The 20,757-nt window shown below is 35.5% G+C and overlaps 1 protein-coding gene across 1 annotated transcript in view; it reads left to right on the plus strand.

Annotated features, from left to right (window-relative positions):
• AKT1 (AKT serine/threonine kinase 1) overlaps nucleotides 1–20,757 on the plus strand; it is a gene marked incomplete at its 3' end in the record, with an annotated part of 252,582 nt that overhangs the window by 137,057 nt on the left and 94,768 nt on the right.

Genomic DNA, 20,757 nt, shown 5'->3' on the forward strand with positions numbered 1-20,757 from the left:
ATAGTGTGTGATAAGCCTTTATATACATTATCCCTGTAATATATTATAGTGTGTGATAAGCTTTATATACATTATCCCTGTAATATATTATTGTGTGTGATAAGCTTTATATACATTATCCCTGTAATATATTATAGTGTGTGATAAGCTTTATATACATTATCCCTGTAATATATTATAGTGTGTGTGATAAGCTTTATATACATTATCCCTGTAATATATTATAGTGTGTGATAAGCTTTATATACATTATCCCTGTAATATATTATAGTGTGTGTGATAAGCTTTATATACATTATCCCTGTAATATATTATTGTGTGTGATAAGCTTTATATACATTATCCCTGTAATATATTATTGTGTGTGTGATAAGCTTTATATACATTATCCCTGTAATATATTATAGTGTGTGATAAGCTTTATATACATTATCCCTGTAATATATTACTGTGTGTGATAAGCTTTATATACATTATCCCTGTAATATATTATTGTGTGTGATAAGCTTTATATACATTATCCCTGTAATATATTATAGTGTGTGATAAGCTTTATATACATTATCCCTGTAATATATTATAGTGTGTGATAAGCTTTATATACATTATCCCTGTAATATATTATAGTGTGTGATAAGCTTTATATACATTATCCCTGTAATATATTATAGTGTGTGATACGCTTTATATACATTATCCCTGTAATATATTACTGTGTGTGTGATAAGCTTTATATACATTATCCCTGTAATATATTACTGTGTGTGATAAGCTTTATATACATTATCCCTGTAATATATTACTGTGTGTGATAAGCTTTATATACATTATCCCTGTAATATATTATAGTGTGTGATAAGCTTTATATACATTATCCCTGTAATATATTATAGTGTGTGATAAGCTTTATATACATTATCCCTGTAATATATTATTGTATGTGTGATAAGCTTTATATACATTATCCCTGTAATATATTATAGTGTGTGTGATAAGCTTTATATACATTATCCCTGTAATATATTATAGTGTGTGGATAAGCTTTATATACATTATCCCTGTAATATATTATAGTGTGTGGATAAGCTTTATATACATTATCCCTGTAATATATTATTGTGTGGTGATAAGCTTTATATACATTATCCCTGTAATATATTATAGTGTGTGTGATAAGCTTTATATACATTATCCCTGTACAATATTATTATAGTGTGTGATAAGCCTTATATACATTATCCCTGTAATATATTATAGTGGTGTGATAAGCTTTATATACATTCATCCCTGTTAAATATATTAATATGTGTGTGATAAGCTTTATATACATTATCCCTGTAATATATTATAGTGTGTGTGATAAGCTATATATACATATCCCTAGTAATCATATTATAGTGTGTTATAAGCTTTATATCATTAATCTCCTGTAATATATTATTGTGTGTGTTGATAAGCTTTATATACATTATCCCTGTAATATATTATAGTGTGTGATAAGCTTTATATACATTATCCCTGTAATATATTATAGTGTGTGATAAGCTTTATATACATTATCCCTGTAATATATTATAGTGTGTGATAAGCTTTATATACATTATCCCTGTAATATTATTATAGTGTGTGATAAGCTTTATATACATTATCCCTGTAATATATTATTGTGTGTGATAAGCTTTATATACATTATCCCTGTAATATATTATAGTGTGTGATAAGCTATATATACATTATCCCTGTAATATATTATAGTGGTGTGATAAGCTTTATATACATTATCCCTGTAATATATTATTGTGTGTGATAAGCTTTATATACATTATCCCTGTAATATATTATAGTGTGTGTGATAAGCTTTATATACATTATCCCTGTAATATATTATTGTTGTGTGATAAGCTTTATATACATTATCCCTGTAATATATTATAGTGTGTGATAAGCTTTATATACATTATCCCTGTAATATATTATAGTGTGTGATAAGCTTTATATACATTATCCCTGTAATATATTATAGTGTGTGATAAGCTTTATATACATTATCCCTGTAATATATTATTGTGTGTGTGATAAGCTTTATGTACATTAGCCCTGTAATATATTATAGTGTGTGATAAGCTTTATATACATTATCCCTGTAATATATTATTGTATGTGTGATACGCTTTATATACATTATCCCTGTAATATATTATAGTGTGTGATAAGCTTTATATACATTATCCCTGTAATATATTATAGTGTGTGATAAGCTTTATATACATTATCCCTGTAATATATTATAGTGTGTGATAAGCTTTATATACATTATCCCTGTAATATATTATAGTGTGTGATAAGCTTTATATACATTATCTCCTGTAATATATTATAGTGTGTGATAAGCTTTATGTACATTATCCCTGTAATATATTATAGTGTGTGATAAGCTTTATATACATTATCCCTGTAATATATTATTGTATGTGTGATACGCTTTATATACATTATCCCTGTAATATATTATTGTGTGTGATAAGCTTTATATACATTATCCCTGTAATATATTAAAATGTGTGATAAGCTTTATATACATTATCTCTGTAATATATTATAGTGTGTGTGATAAGCTTTATATACATTATCCCTGTAATATATTATAGTGTGTGATAAGCTTTATATACATTATCCCTGTAATATATTATAGTGTGTGATAAGCTTTATATACATTATCCCTGTAATATATTATTGTGTGTGTGATAAGCTTTATATACATTATCCCTGTAATATATTATTGTGTGTGTGATAAGCTTTATATACATTATCCCTGTAATATATTATAGTGTGTGATAAGCTTTATATACATTATCCCTGTAATATATTATAGTGTGTGATAAGCTTTATATACATTATCCCTGTAATATATTATTGTGTGTGATAAGCTTTATATACATTATCCCTGTAATATATTATTGTATGTGTGATAAGCTTTATATACATTATCCCTGTAATATATTATAGTGTGTGATAAGCTTTATATACATTATCCCTGTAATATATTATAGTGTGTGATAAGCTTTATATACATTATCCCTGTAATATATTATAGTGTGTGATAAGCTTTATATACATTATCCCTGTAATATATTATTGTGTGTGATAAGCTTTATATACATTATCCCTGTAATATATTATTGTATGTGTGATACGCTTTATATACATTATCCCTGTAATATATTATTGTGTGTGATAAGCTTTATATACATTATCCCTGTAATATATTATAGTGTGTGATAAGCTTTATATACATTATCCCTGTAATATATTATAGTGTGTGATAAGCTTTATATACATTATCCCTGTAATATATTATAGTGTGTGATAAGCTTTATATACATTATCCCTGTAATATATTATAGTGTGTGTGATAAGCTTTATATACATTAGCCCTGTAATATATTATAGTGTGTGATAAGCTTTATATACATTATCCCTGTAATATATTATTGTATGTGTGATACGCTTTATATACATTATCCCTGTAATATATTATAGTGTGTGATAAGCTTTATATACATTATCCCTGTAATATATTATAGTGTGTGATAAGCTTTATATACATTATCCCTGTAATATATTATAGTGTGTGATAAGCTTTATATACATTATCCCTGTAATATATTATTGTGTGTGTGATAAGCTTTATATACATTATCCCTGTAATATATTATAGTGTGTGATAAGCTTTATATACATTATCCCTGTAATATATTATAGTGTGTGATAAGCTTTATATACATTATCCCTGTAATATATTATAGTGTGTGATAAGCTTTATATACATTATCTCTGTAATATATTATAGTGTGTGATAAGCTTTATGTACATTATCCCTGTAATATATTATAGTGTGTGATAAGCTTTATATACATTATCCCTGTAATATATTATTGTATGTGTGATACGCTTTATATACTTTATCCCGTAATATATTATTGTGTGTGATAAGCTTTATATACATTATCCCTGTAATATATTATAGTGTGTGATAAGCTTTATATACATTATCTCTGTAATATATTATAGTGTGTGTGATAAGCTTTATATACATTATCCCTGTAATATATTATAGTGTGTGATAAGCTTTATATACATTATCCCTGTAATATATTATAGTGTGTGTGATAAGCTTTATATACATTATCCCTGTAATATATTATTGTGTGTGTGATAAGCTTTATATACATTATCCCTGTAATATATTATTGTTGTGTGATAAGCTTTATATACATTATCCCTGTAATATATTATAGTGTGTGATAAGCTTTATATACATTATCCCTGTAATATATTATAGTGTGTGATAAGCTTTATATACATTATCCCTGTAATATATTATTGTGTGTGTGATAAGCTTTATATACATTATCCCTGTAATATATTATTGTATGTGTGATACGCTTTATATACATTATCCCTGTAATATATTATAGTGTGTGTGATAAGCTTTATATACATTATCCCTGTAATATATTATAGTGTGTGTGATAAGCTTTATATACATTATCCCTGTAATATATTATAGTGTGTGTGATAAGCTTTATATACATTATCCCTGTAATATATTATTGTGTGTGTGATAAGCTTTATATACATTATCCCTGTAATATATTATAGTGTGTGTGATAAGCTTTATATACATTATCCCTGTAATATATTATAGTGTGTGATAAGCTTTATATACATTATCCCTGTAATATATTATTGTGTGTGATAAGCTTTATATACATTATCCCTGTAATATATTATAGTGTGTGATAAGCTTTTATATACATTATCCCTGTAATATATTATTGTGTGTGTGATAAGCTTTATATACATTATCCCTGTAATATATTATAGTGTGTGATAAGCTTTATATACATTATCCCTGTAATATATTATTGTGTGTGTGATAAGCTTTATATACATTATCCCTGTAATATATTATAGTGTGTGATAAGCTTTATATACATTATCCCTGTAATATATTACTGTGTGTGTGATAAGCTTATATACATTATCCCTGTAATATATTATAGTATGTGTGATAAGCTTTATATACATTATCCCTGTAATATATTATAGTGTGTGATAAGCTTTATATACATTATCCCTATAATATATTATAGTGTGTGATAAGCTTTATATACATTATCCCTGTAATATATTACTGTGTGTGATAAGCTTTATATACATTATCTCTGTAATATATTATAGTGTGTGATAAGCTTTATATACATTATCCCTGTAATATATTATTGTGTGTGTGATAAGCTTTATATACATTATCCCTGTAATATATTATAGTGTGTGTGATAAGCTTTATATACATTATCCCTGTAATATATTATTGTATGTGTGATACGCTTTATATACATTATCCCTGTAATATATTATAGTGTGTGATAAGCTTTATATACATTATCCCTGTAATATATTATAGTGTGTGATAAGCTTTATATACATTATCCCTGTAATATATTATAGTGTGTGATAAGCTTTATATACATTATCCCTGTAATATATTATTGTGTGTGTGATAAGCTTTATGTACATTAGCCCTGTAATATATTATAGTGTGTGATAAGCTTTATATACATTATCCCTGTAATATATTATTGTATGTGTGATACGCTTTATATACATTATCCCTGTAATATATTATAGTGTGTGATAAGCTTTATATACATTATCCCTGTAATATATTATAGTGTGTGATAAGCTTTATATACATTATCCCTGTAATATATTATAGTGTGTGATAAGCTTTATATACATTATCCCTGTAATATATTATTGTGTGTGTGATAAGCTTTATATACATTATCCCTGTAATATATTATAGTGTGTGATAAGCTTTATATACATTATCCCTGTAATATATTATAGTGTGTGATAAGCTTTATATACATTATCCCTGTAATATATTATAGTGTGTGATAAGCTTTATATACATTATCTCTGTAATATATTATAGTGTGTGATAAGCTTTATGTACATTATCCCTGTAATATATTATAGTGTGTGATAAGCTTTATATACATTATCCCTGTAATATATTATTGTATGTGTGATACGCTTTATATACATTATCCCTGTAATATATTATTGTGTGTGATAAGCTTTATATACATTATCCCTGTAATATATTATAGTGTGTGATAAGCTTTATATACATTATCTCTGTAATATATTATAGTGTGTGTGATAAGCTTTATATACATTATCCCTGTAATATATTATAGTGTGTGATAAGCTTTATATACATTATCCCTGTAATATATTATAGTGTGTGTGATAAGCTTTATATACATTATCCCTGTAATATATTATTGTGTGTGTGATAAGCTTTATATACATTATCCCTGTAATATATTATTGTGTGTGTGATAAGCTTTATATACATTATCCCTGTAATATATTATAGTGTGTGATAAGCTTTATATACATTATCCCTGTAATATATTATAGTGTGTGATAAGCTTTATATACATTATCCCTGTAATATATTATTGTGTGTGATAAGCTTTATATACATTATCCCTGTAATATATTATTGTATGTGTGATACGCTTTATATACATTATCCCTGTAATATATTATAGTGTGTGTGATAAGCTTTATATACATTATCCCTGTAATATATTATAGTGTGTGTGATAAGCTTTATATACATTATCCCTGTAATATATTATAGTGTGTGTGATAAGCTTTATATACATTATCCCTGTAATATATTATTGTGTGTGTGATAAGCTTTATATACATTATCCCTGTAATATATTATAGTGTGTGATAAGCTTTATATACATTATCCCTGTAATATATTATAGTGTGTGATAAGCTTTATATACATTATCCCTGTAATATATTATTGTGTGTGATAAGCTTTATATACATTATCCCTGTAATATATTATAGTGTGTGATAAGCTTTATATACATTATCCCTGTAATATATTATTGTGTGTGTGATAAGCTTTATATACATTATCCCTGTAATATATTATAGTGTGTGATAAGCTTTATATACATTATCCCTGTAATATATTATTGTGTGTGTGATAAGCTTTATATACATTATCCCTGTAATATATTATAGTGTGTGATAAGCTTTATATACATTATCCCTGTAATATATTACTGTGTGTGTGATAAGCTTTATATACATTATCCCTGTAATATATTATAGTATGTGTGATAAGCTTTATATACATTATCCCTGTAATATATTATAGTGTGTGATAAGCTTTATATACATTATCCCTATAATATATTATAGTGTGTGATAAGCTTTATATACATTATCCCTGTAATATATTACTGTGTGTGATAAGCTTTATATACATTATCTCTGTAATATATTATAGTGTGTGATAAGCTTTATATACATTATCCCTGTAATATATTATTGTGTGTGTGATAAGCTTTATATACATTATCCCTGTAATATATTATAGTGTGTGTGATAAGCTTTATATACATTATCCCTGTAATATATTATAGTGTGTGATAAGCTTTATATACATTATCCCTGTAATTTATTATAGTGTGTGATAAGCTTTATATACATTATCCCTGTAATATATTATAGTGTGTGATAAGCTTTATATACATTATCTCTGTAATATATTATAGTGTGTGATAAGCTTTATATACATTATCCCTGTAATATATTATTGTGTGTGTGATAAGCTTTATATACATTATCCCTGTAATATATTAGTGTGTGTGATAAGCTTTATATACATTATCCCTGTAATATATTATTGTGTGTGATAAGCTTTATATACATTATCCCTATAATATATTATTGTGTGTGTGATAAGCTTTATATACATTATCCCTGTAATATATTATTGTGTGTGATAAGCTTTATATACATTATCCCTATAATATATTATTGTGTGTGTGATAAGCTTTATATACATTATCCCTGTAATATATTATAGTGTGTGATAAGCTTTATATACATTATCCCTGTAATATATTATAGTGTGTGATACGCTTTATATACATTATCCCTGTAATATATTACTGTGTGTGATAAGCTTTATATACATTATCTCTGTAATATATTATAGTGTGTGATAAGCTTTATATACATTATCCCTGTAATATATTATAGTGTGTGATAAGCTTTATATACATTATCCCTGTAATATATTATAGTGTGTGTGTGATAAGCTTTATATACATTATCCCTGTAATATATTATTGTGTGTGTGATAAGCTTTATATACATTATCCCTGTAATATATTATAGTGTGTGATAAGCTTTATATACATTATCCCTGTAATATATTAGTGTGTGTGATAAGCTTTATATACATTATCCCTGTAATATATTATTGTGTGTGATAAGCTTTATATACATTATCCCTGTAATATATTATAGTGTGTGTGATAAGCTTTATATACATTATCCCTGTAATATATTATTGTGTGTGTGATAAGCTTTATATACATTATCCCTGTAATATATTATAGTGTGTGATAAGCTTTATATACATTATCCCTGTAATATATTAGTGTGTGTGATAAGCTTTATATACATTATCCCTGTAATATATTATTGTGTGTGATAAGCTTTATATACATTATCCCTGTAATATATTATAGTGTGTGATAAGCTTTATATACATTATCCCTGTAATATATTATAGTGTGTGATTAGCTTTATATACATTATCCCTGTAATATATTATTGTGTGTGTGATAAGCTTTATATACATTATCCCTTTAATATATTATTGTGTGTGTGATAAGCTTTATATACATTATCCCTGTAATATATTATTGTGTGTGTGATAAGCTTTATATACATTATCCCTGTAATATATTATAGTGTGTGATAAGCTTTATATACATTATCCCTGTAATATATTATTGTGTGTGTGATAAGCTTTATATACATTATCCCTGTAATATATTATAGTGTGTGATAAGCTTTATATACATTATCCCTGTTATATATTATAGTGTGTGATAAGCTTTATATACATTATCCCTGTAATATATTATTGTGTGTGTGATAAGCTTTATATACATTATCCCTGTAATATATTATAGTGTGTGATAAGCTTTATATACATTATCCCTGTAATATATTATAGTGTGTGAAAGGCTTTTTATACATTATCCCTGTAATATATTATAGTGTGTGATAAGCTTTATATACATTATCCCTGTAATATATTATAGTGTGTGATAAGCTTTATATACATTATCCCTGTAATATATTATAGTGTGTGATAAGCTTTATATACATTATCCCTGTAATATATTATTGTGTGTGATAAAGCTTTATATACATTATCCCTGTAATATATTATAGTGTGTGATAAGCTTTATATACATTATCCCTGTAATATATTATAGTGTGTGATAAGCTTTATATACATTATCCCTGTAATATATTATTGTGTGTGATAAGCTTTATATACATTATCCCTGTAATATATTAGTGTGTGATAAGCTTTATATACATTATCCCTGTAATATATTAGTGTGTGATAAGCTTTATATACATTATCCCTGTAATATATTTTCTCCAACATAGGTGTGTCCGGTCCACGGCGTCATCCTTACTTGTGGGATATTCTCTTCCCCAACAGGAAATGGCAAAGAGCCCAGCAAAGCTGGTCACATGATCCCTCCTAGGCTCCGCCTACCCCAGTCATTCTCTTTGCCGTTGTACAGGCAACATCTCCACGGAGATGGCTTAGAGTTTTTTAGTGTTTAACTGTAGTTTTTATTATTCAATCAAGAGTTTGTTATTTTGAAATAGTGCTGGTATGTACTATTTACTCAGAAACAGAAAAGAGATGAAGATTTCTGTTTGTATGAGGAAAATGATTTTAGCAACCGTCACTAAAATCCATGGCTGTTCCACACAGGACTGTTGAGAGCAATTAACTTCAGTTGGGGGAACAGTGAGCAGTCTCTTGCTGCTTGAGGTATGACACATTCTAACAAGACGCTGTTGGAACATCTCCGCATTCTGCTTAAGGAGGTATTATCCACTCTGGATGATTGTGACAAGTTGGTCATCCCAGAGAAACTATGTAAAATGGACAAGTTCCTAGAGGTCCCGGGGCTCCCAGAAGCTTTTCCTATACCCAAGCGGGTGGCGGACATTGTTAATAAAGAATGGAAAGGCCCGGTATTCCTTTCGTCCCTCCCCCCATATTTAAAAAATTGTTTCCTATGGTCGACCCCAGAAAGGACTTATGGCAGACAGTTCCCAAGGTCGAGGGAGCGGTTTCCACTTTAAACAAACGCACCACTATACCCATAGAGGATAGTTGTGCTTTCAAAGATCCTATGGATAAAAAATTAGAAGGTTTACTTAAAAAGATAGGGTTACCTTCTACAACCAATTTCATGCGTTGTCCCTGTAGCTACAGCCGCATGTTTCTGGTTCGATGAGCTGATAAAGGCGGTCGATAGTGATTCTCCTCCTTATGAGGAGATTATGGACAGAATCAATGCTCTCAAATTGGCTAATTCTTTCACCCTAGACGCCACTTTGCAATTGGCTAGGCTAGCGGCTAAGAATTCTGGGTTTGCTATTGTGGCGCGCAGAGCGCTTTGGTTGAAATCTTGGTCAGCTGATGCGTCTTCCAAGAACAAGCTACTTAACATTCCTTTCAAGGGGAAAACGCTGTTTGGCCCTGACTTGAAAGAGATTATCTCTGATATCACTGGGGTAAGGGCCACGCCCTTCCTCAGGATCGGCCTTTCAAGGCAAAAAATAAACCTAATTTTCGTCCCTTTCGTAGAAATGGACCAGCCCAAAGTGCTACGTCCTCTAAGCAAGAGGGTAATACTTCTCAAGCCAAGCCAGCTTGGAGACCAATGCAAGGCTGGAACAAGGGAAAGCAGGCCAAGAAACCTGCCACTGCTACCAAGACAGCATGAAATGTTGGCCCCCGATCCGGGACCGGATCTGGTGGGGGCAGACTCTCTCTCTTCGCTCAGGCTTGGGCAAGAGATGTTCTGGATCCTTGGGCGCTAGAAATAGTCTCCCAAGGTTATCTTCTGGAATTCAAGGGGCTTCCCCCAAGGGGGAGGTTCCACAGGTCTCAGTTGTCTTCAGACCACATAAAAAGACAGGCATTCTTACATTGTGTAGAAGACCTGTTAAAAATGGGAGTGATTCATCCTGTTCCATTGAGAGAACAAGGGATGGGGTTCTACTCCAATCTGTTCATAGTTCCCAAAAAAGAGGGAACGTTCAGACCAATCTTGGATCTCAAGATCTTAAACAAGTTTCTCAAGGTTCCATCGTTCAAGATGGAAACCATTCGAACTATTCTTCCTTCCATCCAGGAAGGTCAATTCCTGACCACAGTGGATTTAAAGGATGCGTATCTACATATTCCTATCCACAAGGAACATCATCGGTTCCTAAGGTTCGCATTCCTGGACAAGCATTACCAGTTCGTGGCGCTTCCTTTCGGATTAGCCACTGCTCCAAGGATTTTCACAAAGGTACTAGGGTCCCTTCTAGCTGTGCTAAGACCAAGGGGCATTGCTGTAGTACCTTACTTGGACGACATTCTGATTCAAGCGTCGTCCCTTCCTCAAGCAAAGGCTCACACGGACATTGTCCTGGCCTTTCTCAGATCTCACGGATGGAAAGTGAACGTGGAAAAGAGTTCTCTATCTCCGTCAACAAGGGTTCCCTTCTTGGGAACAATAATAGACTCCTTAGAAATGAGGATTTTTCTGACAGAGGCCAGAAAAACAAAACTTCTAAACTCTTGTCAAATACTTCATTCCGTTCCTCTTCCTTCCATAGCGCAGTGCATGGAAGTGATCGGTTTGATGGTAGCGGCAATGGACATAGTTCCTTTCTCCAACATAGGTGTGTCCGGTCCACGGCGTCATCCTTACTTGTGGGATATTCTCTTCCCCAACAGGAAATGGCAAAGAGCCCAGCAAAGCTGGTCACATGATCCCTCCTAGGCTCCGCCTACCCCAGTCATTCTCTTTGCCGTTGTACAGGCAACATCTCCACGGAGATGGCTTAGAGTTTTTTAGTGTTTAACTGTAGTTTTTATTATTCAATCAAGAGTTTGTTATTTTAAAATAGTGCTGGTATGTACTATTTACTCAGAAACAGAAAAGAGATGAAGATTTCTGTTTGTATGAGGAAAATGATTTTAGCACCGTAACTAAAATCCATGGCTGTTCCACACAGGACTGTTGAGAGCAATTAACTTCAGTTGGGGGAACAGTGTGCAGTCTCTTACTGCTTGAGGTATGACACATTCTAACAAGACGATGTAATGCTGGAAGCTGTCATTTTCCCTATGGGATCCGGTAAGCCATGTTTATTAAGATAGTAAATAAGGGCTTCACAAGGGCTTATTAAGACTGTAGACTTTTTCTGGGCTAAATCGATTCATTATTAACACATATTTAGCCTTGAGGAATCATTTATTCTGGGTATTTTGATATGATTATATCGGCAGGCACTGTTTTTGACACCTTATTCTTTAGGGGCTTTCCCTAATCATAGTCAGAGCCTCATTTTCGCGCCGGTATGGCGCACTTGTTTTTGAGGACAGCATGGCATGCAGCTGCATGTGTGTGGAGCTCTGATACATAGAAAAGTCTTTCTGAAGGCATCATTTGGTATCGTATTCCCCTTTGGGCTTGGTTGGGTCTCAGCAAAGCAGATTCCAGGGACTGTAAAGGGGTTAAATATAAAAACGGCTCCGGTTCCGTTATTTTAAGGGTTAAAGCTTCCAAATTTGGTGTGCAATACTTTTAAGGCTTTAAGACACTGTGGTGAAATTTTGGTGAATTTTGAACAATTCCTTCATACTTTTTCGCAATTGCAGTAATAAAGTGTGTTTAGTTTAAAATTTAAAGTGACAGTAACGGTTTTATTTTAAAACGTTTTTTGTGCTTTGTTATCAAGTTTATGCCTGTTTAACATGTCTGAACTACCAGATAGATTGTGTTCTGACTGTGGGGAAACCAAGGTTCCTTCTCATTTAACTATATGTATTTTATGTCATAAAAAAAAAAAAATTTAGTAAAAATGATGCCCAAGATGATTCCTCAAGTGAGGGGAGTAAGCATGGTACTGCATCATCCCCTCCTTCGTCTACACCAGTCTTGCCCATACAGGAGGCCCCTAGTACATCTAGTGCGCCAATACTCCTTACTATGCAACATTTAACGGCTGTAATGGATAATTCTATCAAAAACATTTTAGCCAATATGCCCGCTTATCAGCGAAAGCGCGACTGCTCTGTTTTAGAAAATTCTGTAGAGCATGAGAACGCTGATGATATGGTTTCTGAAGGGCCCCTACACCAGTCTGAGGGGGCCAGGGAGGTTTTGTCTGAGGGAGAAATTTCAGATTCAGGAAACATTTCTCAACAAGCTGAACCTGATGTGATTACTTTTAAATTTAAGTTGGAACATCTCCGCGCTCTGCTTAAGGAGGTGTTATCCAATTTGGATGATTGTGATTATCTGGTCATTCCAGAACCACTATGTAAAATGGAAAAGTTCTTAGAGGCCCCGGGGCCCCCCGAAGCTTTTCCTATATCCAAGCGGGTGGCGTACATTGTTAGTAAAGAATGGGACAGGCCCGGTATACCTTTAGTACCTCCCCCCATATTTATAAAATTGTTTTCCTATAGTCGACCCCAGAAAGGACTGATGGCAGACAGTCCCCAAGGTCGAGGGGGCGGTTTCTACTCTACACAAGCGCGCCACTATACCCATAGAAGATAGTTGTGCTTTCCAAGATCCTATGGATAAAAAAATAGAAGGTCTGCTAAAGATGTTTGTTCAGCAAGGTTCCCTTCTACAACCAATTGCATGCATTGTCCCTGTCACTGCAGCCGCGTGTTTCTAGTTTGATGAGCTAGGAAAGGCGATTATTAGTAATTCTTCTTCTTATGAGGAGATTATGGACAGAATTCGTGCTCTTAATTGGCTAATTCTTTCACCCTAGACGCCACCTTGCAATTGGCTAGGTTAGCGGCGAAAAAATTCTGGGTTTGCTATTGTGGCGCAGAGCGCTTTGGTTAAAATCTTGGGCAGCGGATGCGTCTTCCAAGAACAAATTGCTTGACATTCCTTCAAGGGGAAAACACTCTTTGGCCCTGACTTGAAAGAGATTATCTCTGATATCACTGGGGGCAAGTGCCACGCCCTTCCTCAGGATAGGTCTTTTCAAGACCAAAAATAAACCTAAGTTTCGTCCCTTTCGCAGAAACGGATCAGCCCCAAGGGCTACGTCCTCTAAGCAGGAAGGTAATACTTCTCAAGCCAATCCAGCCTGGAGACCTATGCAAGGCTGGAACAAAGGAAAGCAGGCCAGGAAACCTGCCACTGCTACCAAGACAGCATGAAATGCGGGCCCCCGATCCGGGACCGGATCTGGTGGGGGGCAGACTCTCTCTCTTCGCTCAGGCTGGGGCAAGAGATGTTCTGGATCCTTGGGCGCTAGAAATAGTCTCCCAAGGTTATTCTCTGGAGTTCAAGGGGCTTCCTCCAAGGGGGAGGTTCCACAGGTCTCAGTTGTCTTCAGACCACATAAGAAGACAGGCATTCTTACATTGGGTAGAAGACCTGCTAAAAATGGGAGTGATTCATCCTGTTCCATTAGGAGAACAAGGGATGGGGTTCTACTCCAATCTGTTCATAGTTCCCAAAAAAGAGGGAACGTTCAGACCAATCTTAGATCTCAAGATCTTGAACAAGTTTCTCAAGGTTCCATCGTTCAAGATGGAAACCATTCGAACACTTCTTCCTTCCATCCAGGAAGGTCAATTCATGACCAAGGTGGATTTCAAGGATGCGTATCTACATATTCCTATCCACAAGGAACATCATCGGTTCCTAAGGTTTGCATTCCTGGACAAGCATTTCCAGTTCGTGGCGTTTTCTTTCGGATTAGCCACTGCTCCTAGGATTTTCTCATAGGTACTAGGGTCCCTTCTGGCGGTGCTAAGACCAAGGGGCATTGCTGTAGTACCTTACTTGGACGACATTCTGATTCGAGCGTCGTCCCTTCCTCAAGTAAAGGCTCACACGGACATTGTCCTGGCCTTTCTCAGATCTCACGGATGGAAAGTGAACGTGGAAAAGAGTTCTCTATCTCCGTCAACGAGGGTTCCCTTCTTGGGAACTATAATAGACTCCTTAGAAATGAGGATTTTTCTGACAGAAGCCAGAAAAACAAAACTTCTAGACTCTTGTCGGATACTTCATTCCGTTCCTCTTCCTTCCATAGCGCAGTGCATGGAAGTGATAGGTTTGATGGTAGCGGCAATGGACATAGTTCCTTTTGTGCGCATTCATCTAAGACCATTACAACTGTTCATGCTCAGTCAGTGGAATGGGGACTATTCAGACTTGTCTCCGAAGATACAAGTAAATCAGAGGACCAGAGACTCTTTCCGTTGGTGGCTGTCCCTGGACAACCTGTCACAAGGGATGACCTTCCGCAGACCAGAGTGGGTCATTGTCACGACCGACGCCAGTCTGATGGGCTGGGGCGCGGTCTGGGGATCCCTGAAAGCTCAGGGTCTTTGGTCTCGGGTAGAATCTCTTCTACCGATAAATATTCTGGAACTGAGAGCGATATTCAATGCTCTCAAAGCTTGGCCTCAGTTAGCGAGGGCCAAGTTCATACATCAACCATCAGGGGGGAACAAGGAGTTCCCTAGCGATGGAAGAAGTGACCAAAATCATTCTATGGGCGGAGTCTCACTCCTGCCACCTGTCTGCTATCCACATCCCAGGAGTGGAAAATTGGGAAGCGGATTTTCTGAGTCGTCAGACATTGCATCCGGGGGAGTGGGAACTCCATCCGGAAATCTTTGCCCAAGTCACTCAACCGTGGGGCATTCCAGACATGGATCTGATGGCCTCTCGTCAGAACTTCAGAGTTCCTTACTACGGGTACAGATCCAGGGATCCCAAGGCGGCTCTAGTGGATGCACTAGTAGCACCTTGGACCTTCAAACTAGCTTATGTGTTCCCGCCGTTTCCTCTCATCCCCAGGCTGGTAGCCAGGATCAATCAGGAGAGGGCGTCGGTGATTTTGATAGCTCCTGCGTGGCCACGCAGGACTTGGTATGCAGATCTGGTGAATATGTCATCGGCTCCACCATGGAAGCTACCTTTGAGACGAGACCTTCTTGTTCTAGGTCCATTCGACCCACTCCAGCTGACTGCTTGGAGATTGAACGCTTGATCTTATCAAAGCGAGGGTTCTCAGATTCTGTTATTAATACTCTTGTTCAGGCCTGAAAGCCTGTAACCAGAAAAATTACCACATTATTTGGTATATCTGTTGGTGTGAATCTGCAGGATTCCCTTGGGACAAGGTTAAGATTCCTAAGAGTCTATCCTTCCTTCGAGAAGGATTGGAAAAAGGATTATCTGCAAGTTCCTTGATGGGACAGATTTCTGCCTTGTCTGTGTTACTTCACAAAAAGCTGGCAGCTGTGCCAGATGTTCTAGCCTTTGTTCAGGCTCTGGTTAGAATCAAGCCTGTTTACAAAATTTTGACTCCTCCTTGGAGTCTCAACCTAGTTCTTTCAGTTCTTCAGGGGGTTCCGTTTGAACCCTTACATTCCGTTGATATTAAGTTATTATCTTGGAAAGTTTTGTTTTTGGTTGCAATTTCTTCTGCTAGAAGAGTTTCAGAATTATCTGCTCTGCAGTGTTCTTCTCCTTATCTGGTGTTCCATGCAGATAAGGTGGTTTTGCGTACTAAACCTGGTTTTCTTCCAAAAGTTGTTTCTAACAAAAACATTAACCAGGAGATAGTTGTGCCTTCTTTGTGTGATGTAGTTCGTGCTCTCAAATTTTACTTAGCAGCTACTAAGGATTTCAGACAAACTTTGTCTTTGTTTGTTGTTTATTCTGGTAAACGGAGAGGTCAAAAAGCAACTTCTACCTCTCTCTCCTTCTGGATTAAAAGCATTATCCGATTGGCTTATGAGACTGCCGGACGGCAGTCTCCTGAAAGAATCACAGCTCACTCCACTAGGGCTGTGGCTTCCACATGGGCCTTCAAGAACGAGGCTTCTGTTGATCAGATATGTAAGGCAGCGACTTGGTCTTCACTGCACACTTTTTCTAAATTTTACAAATTTGATACTTTTGCTTCTTCTGAGGCTATTTTTGGGAGAAAGGTTTTGCAAGCCGTGGTGCCTTCCATTTAGGTGACCTGATTTGCTCCCTCCCTTCATCCGTGTCCTAAAGCTTTGGTATTGGTTCCCACAAGTAAGGATGACGCCGTGGACCGGACACACCTATGTTGGAGAAAACAGAATTTATGTTTACCTGATAAATTACTTTCTCCAACGGTGTGTCCGGTCCACGGCCCGCCCTGGTTTTTTTAATCAGGTCTGATAATTTATTTTCTTTAACTACAGTCACCACGGTAACATATGGTTTCTCCTATGCAAATATTCCTCCTTAACGTCGGTCGAATGACTGGGGTAGGCGGAGCCTAGGAGGGATCATGTGACCAGCTTTGCTGGGCTCTTTGCCATTTCCTGTTGGGGAAGAGAATATCCCACAAGTAAGGATGACGCCGTGGACCGGACACACCGTTGGAGAAAGTAATTTATCAGGTAAACATAAATTCTGTTTTTGCGCGCATTCATCTAAGACCATTACAACTGTGCATGCTCAGTCAGTGGAATGGGGACTATACAGACTTGTCTCCGAAGATACAAGTAAATCAGAGGACCAGAGACTCACTCCGTTGGTGGCTGTCCCTGGACAACCTGTCACAAGGGATGACATTCCGCAGACCGGAGTGGGTCATCGTCACGACCGACGCCAGTCTGATGGGCTGGGGCGCGGTCTGGGGATCCCTGAAAGCTCAGGGTCTTTGGTCTCGGGAAGAATCTCTTCTACCGATAAATATTCTGGAACTGAGAGCGATATTCAATACTCTCAAGGCTTGGCCTCAGCTAGCGAGGGCCAAGTTCATACGGTTTCAATCAGACAACATGACAACTGTTGCGTACATCAACCATCAGGGGGGAACAAGGAGTTCCCTAGCGATGGAAGAAGTGACCAAAATCATTCTATGGGCGGAGTCTCACTCCTGCCACCTGTCTGCTATCCACATCCCAGGAGTGGAAAATTGGGAAGCGGATTTTCTGAGTCGTCAGACATTGCATCCGGGGGAGTGGGAACTCCATCCGGAAATCTTTGCCCAAGTCACTCAGCTGTGGGGCATTCCAGACATGGATCTGATGGCCTCTCGTCAGAACTTCAAAGTTCCTTGCTACGGGTCCAGATCCAGGGATCCCAAGGCGGCTCTAGTGGATGCACTAGTAGCACCTTGGACCTTCAAACTAGCTTATGTGTTCCCGCCGTTTCCTCTCATCCCCAGGCTGGTAGCCAGGATCAATCAGGAGAGGGCGTCGGTGATCTTGATAGCTCCTGCGTGGCCACGCAGGACTTGGTATGCAGATCTGGTGAATATGTCATCGGCTCCACCTTGGAAGCTACCTTTGAGACGAGACCTTCTTCTTCAGGGTCCGTTCGAACATCCGAATCTGGTTTCACTCCAGCTGACTGCTTGGAGATTGAACGCTTGATCTTATCGAAGCGAGGGTTCTCAGATTCTGTTATCGATACTCTTGTTCAGGCCAGAAAGCCTGTAACTAGAAAGATTTACCACAAAATTTGGAAAAAATATATCTGTTGGTGTGAATCTAAAGGATTCCCTTGGGACAAGGTTAAGATTCCTAAGATTCTATCCTTCCTTCAAGAAGGACTGGAAAAAGGATTATCTGCTAGTTCCCTGAAGGGACAGATTTCTGCCTTGTCTGTGTTACTTCACAAAAAGCTGGCAGCTGTGCCAGATGTTCAAGCCTTTGTTCAGGCTCTGGTTAGAATTAAGCCTGTTTACAAACCTTTGACTCCTCCTTGGAGTCTCAACTTAGTTCTTTCAGTTCTTCAGGGGGTTCCGTTTGAACCCTTACATTCCGTTGATATTAAGTTATTATCTTGGAAAGTTTTGTTTTTAGTTGCAATTTCTTCTGCTAGAAGAGTTTCAGAATTATCTGCTCTGCAGTGTTCTCCTCCTTATCTGGTGTTCCATGCAGATAAGGTGGTTTTACGTACTAAACCTGGTTTTCTTCCAAAAGTTGTTTCTAACAAAAACATTAACCAGGAGATTATCGTACCTTCTCTGTGTCCGAAACCAGTTTCAAAGAAGGAACGTTTGTTGCACAATTTGGATGTTGTTCGCGCTCTAAAATTCTATTTAGATGCTACAAAGGATTTTAGACAAACATCTTCCTTGTTTGTTGTTTATTCCGGTAAAAGGAGAGGTCAAAAAGCAACTTCTACCTCTCTCTCTTTTTGGATTAAAAGCATCATCAGATTGGCTTACGAGACTGCCGGACGGCAGCCTCCCGAAAGAATCACGGCTCATTCCACTAGGGCTGTGGCTTCCACATGGGCCTTCAAGAACGAGGCTTCTGTTGATCAGATATGTAGGGCAGCGACTTGGTCTTCACTGCACACTTTTACCAAATTTTACAAGTTTGATACTTTTGCTTCTTCTGAGGCTATTTTTGGGAGAAAGGTTTTGCAAGCCGTGGTGCCTTCCATTTAGGTGACCTGATTTGCTCCCTCCCTTCATCCGTGTCCTAAAGCTTTGGTATTGGTTCCCACAAGTAAGGATGACGCCGTGGACCGGACACACCTATGTTGGAGAAAACAGAATTTATGTTTACCTGATAAATTACTTTCTCCAACGGTGTGTCCGGTCCACGGCCCGCCCTGGTTTTTTTTTAATCAGGTCTGATAATTTATTTTCTTTAACTACAGTCACCACGGTACCATATGGTTTCTCCTATGCAAATATTCCTCCTTAACGTCGGTCGAATGACTGGGGTAGGCGGAGCCTAGGAGGGATCATGTGACCAGCTTTGCTGGGCTCTTTGCCATTTCCTGTTGGGGAAGAGAATATCCCACAAGTAAGGATGACGCCGTGGACCGGACACACCGTTGGAGAAAGTAATTTATCAGGTAAACATAAATTCTGTTATAGTGTGTGATACGCTTTATATACATTATCCCTGTAATATATTATTGTGTGTGTGATAAGCTTTATATACATTATCCCTATAATATATTATAGTGTGTGATAAGCTTTATATACATTATCCCTGTAATATATTATAGTGTGTGATAAGCTTTATATACATTATCCCTGTAATATATTATAGTGTGTGTGATAAGCTTTATATACATTATCCCTGTAATATATTATAGTGTGTGATACGCTTTATATACATTATCCCTGTAATATATTATAGTGTGTGATAAGCTTTATATACATTATCCCTGTAATATATTATAGTGTGTGATAAGCTTTATATACATTATCCCTGTAATATATTATAGTGTGTGATACGCTTTATATACATTATCCCTGTAATATATTATTGTGTGTGTGATAAGCTTTATATACATTATCCCTGTAATATATTACTGTGTGTGATAAGCTTTATATACATTATCCCTGTAATATATTATTGTATGTGTGATACGCTTTATATACATTATCCCTGTAATATATTACTGTGTGTGATAAGCTTTATATACATTATCCCTGTAATATATTATAGTGTGTGATAAGCTTTATATACATTATCCCTGTAATATATTATAGTGTGTGATAAGCTTTATATTCATTATCCCTGTAATATAT

The sequence above is a fragment of the Bombina bombina genome, chromosome 1 (assembly GCF_027579735.1).
Source record: "Bombina bombina isolate aBomBom1 chromosome 1, aBomBom1.pri, whole genome shotgun sequence".
NCBI classification, from domain to species: Eukaryota; Metazoa; Chordata; class Amphibia; order Anura; family Bombinatoridae; genus Bombina; species Bombina bombina.